We start from the raw sequence: 3224 nt of genomic DNA, 5'->3' as shown, positions 1-3224 counted from the left end.
TTTGGTTGGTAAAATAAATGTTGTAAATTCAAATCAGAGCGTCTTCCGTGTCTGGAATGGATGTATTCTTGAGTCTATAAGGTAACAATAATATAATAAGATAACTAAAATACAATTTTCATTGACTAAAACTAGACTAAATGTCATCAGTTTTCGTCGACTAAAACTAGACTAAAATGCTCAGACTTTTAGTTGACTAAAACTTGACTAGACTAAAAAGAGTATGAACGTGACTAAAACTAATAAAAACTAAAATGACAGTTTCACACAAAGACTAGACTAAAACTAAAATTAAAACAGGCCGCCAAAAACAACACTAATCTTGAGAAGACAAAAGCTGCTTGTTTGTAAGAAACAAGTCCATCAAGACATTTTTAACTTCAAGCCATTGTGTCTGTCCAAAATACGAGTCCATAATCCATAATAATGCTTCCTCCAGTGAAAAAGTCCATCTCCTGTTGTCCTCTCACATCAAAATCCACCCACATATTTGTTTAAAGGTGTTTGATCTGTACATATTTCTCTCCTGATTCAGACAAGACAACTTTTTCACTGGAGAAAGCATTATTATGGATTATGGACTCATATTTTGGCCAGAAGCAACGTTTTAAAGTTACAACGTCTTAATGATGGATTTGTTTCTTCCAAACACGCAGCTTTTCACTTCTCCAGTTGTTAACTGATGGACTGGAGTGGTGTGGATTACTGTGATGTTTTTATCAGCTGTTTGGACTCTCATTCTGACGGCACCCATTCACTGCAGAGGATCCATTGATGAGCAAGTGATGGAATACTATATTTCTCCTTTAAGGAGTTTAATTTATATGCACTTGGGTGGATGAGCTACGCATTACGTCACATTTCACGGGAACAGTATTTTATTATAGTTATGTCTGGTCTAACCTAAGATGACTTATAGAAACTCATTGTTCCATAGGCACATGGATATTAAGTCACCTTTTACTGTAATTCATCTCTTCAGCTCCTGAAGTCCTTCACACATTCAGACCTTGAGTTTTTTAGAAGCAAACCCCACTGAGGTGACTGGATGCTTGAAAATGCTCAAAATTGGAGTCATTTCCAGGCTGAGTGTATTTATTACCGCAGGTGGGCAGGTAATGGTGGTGATAGTAGTTGTGAGAAAATGGAAATCATTTATTTGATGTATAATGGTTAGCTCCTGAAATAAAGTTGACAGCATTATGAATCTTGTGCGATGCAGAAATATTAAAGAATATTAGATGTCTTAAACAGAACTGGTGTAAATGAGATCCAAGATAAGTTCTGTTAAATCAGATGCTCAAATACAGAAAACATTTGATGAGTCTGTGAATTAGACTTTTTATAGCTTCACAGTTTACACACTCATGAGTTAATGTTCTGGAGCCAAATTCACAAAAATCTTAAGAAAGTTCTTATGAACTTCTTATGCAATTCTTGAAAAGTTATCACAACTTTTCTTAAAGAACAGTTCTTTCATAAGAAGGAAATGACAGGCTTTTACATCTAATCGTTTATTTTCCTACTCATGAGGTTGCCTTGCCTAACACACTGGTATATCTTAAGTATTTGTCCATTTATTAACCGTTTTTAGACAGCAACCACCTGCCAATCATGTATTTAATGTAAATTGTGTGAGATTCTCATTTAATAAAATTAACTGTAATATCAAAATGTACTTGCTAGATTATAGAATTAAAATGTAGTAGTAATATAAGTAGTATTTAATATTTGTTATTTGAAGCAATCCAATAAATGCATTAAATATCTTACTATACCTTTGGGTATTTTAGACAAGTTGGATGTTATCCTAAGTTTACATTATTTATAATGATGTTTAAGATCTTTTTTCTGGTGGAAAATACTAAAAATAAAATTAGGATTTGATAAGAATTGTATTAAGAAAGTTTTGTGAATTCAATTCCTTGTGAATAATAATAATAATAATAAATATTTAAGTTTTTTTTTTTTCAGAATGTTCTGGGAATCAACTTCCTGGACTATTCTATTCTATTCTAAAATAAAATAAAATAAAAAATGAAAGAATGAGTGAACGAACAAACAAACAAATAAATAAATAAAAGGATTTAATTAGGATTTTATTAAAGGGGTCATATGATGTTGCTAAAAAGAACATTATTTTGTGTATTTGGTGTAATGAAATGTGTTTATGTGGTTTAAGGTTCAAAAAACACATTATTGTCCACATACTGTACATTATTGTTTCTCCTCTATGCCCTGCCTTTCTGAAACGCGTCGATTTTTACAAAACTCATCGGTCGACGTAAATCCAATTCTTGGAATGTTGCAAAAAAAAAAAAAGAAGAAAAAAAATACTTTTTATAAAGAATGTTTTGTGAATCAAATTCCTGATGTATTGTAAAATAATGGGGAAAAAAGGCTACAAACTATGAGTATATTTGTCTGTCTTAATGTAATAAATACTGCTTATTTCACAGACAGAAAAACACATATTTTCCTTTGTTTATTTGCTTTGCACATCTGTTCATGGAGACTGACATATTCTGAATGAGTTGGCCAAAAAAAACTCTAATATGGGCCAGAATTTATGCCGGCAGTGAAATGTCTGGCTATTGTTGAAACTAGATGAACTGAAATGAGAAGAAATACACCAGATCACTTCTGTATATGTTGTGAGTCAAACATCCTTCCACCTCGCTCTTTATTATTACAGAGTTCACCTCCAAACTGGAGCAATAATTGTTTATATCAACATGTTTCCTGAATGATGCTCTATAAGAAACTAAGCCAAACGTTCAAGTGTTTTCCCGTCTCCTCACGTGCTCCTGGATCTGTATGTACACTCCTACCCGGCTCGGTAGTCAAAGACAATAACCCTTTGCAAATATTTGTCGCGTTTATAACAGAGACACGAGATTAGTGGTTAATAGTTATTATGGACTGAGAGGAAATATGCCATAAACATTTTATGACATAACCCAGGATGAAGAAAGACACCAGATGATTTAAACCTTTGGCTTGTCTTGCTGAAGTATTATAATACAATTAAAGTGGTCATATGATGCAATTGCAAATTTTCCTTTCTCTTTGGAGTGTTACAAGCTGTTCGTGCATAGATAAGATCCCTGAAGTTGCAAAGACTAAAGTCTCAAACCCAAAGAGATATTCTTTATCAAAGTTAAGACTTGTCCACGCCTTCCTAAAATGCCTTGTTTAAACACGCCCCCACATGTCTACATCAC

The sequence above is a fragment of the Sinocyclocheilus rhinocerous genome, unplaced genomic scaffold (assembly GCF_001515625.1).
Source record: "Sinocyclocheilus rhinocerous isolate Xijiao unplaced genomic scaffold, SAMN03320098_v1.1 scaffold3174, whole genome shotgun sequence".
NCBI classification, from domain to species: Eukaryota; Metazoa; Chordata; class Actinopteri; order Cypriniformes; family Cyprinidae; genus Sinocyclocheilus; species Sinocyclocheilus rhinocerous.
This window is presented reverse-complemented; position numbering follows the sequence as displayed.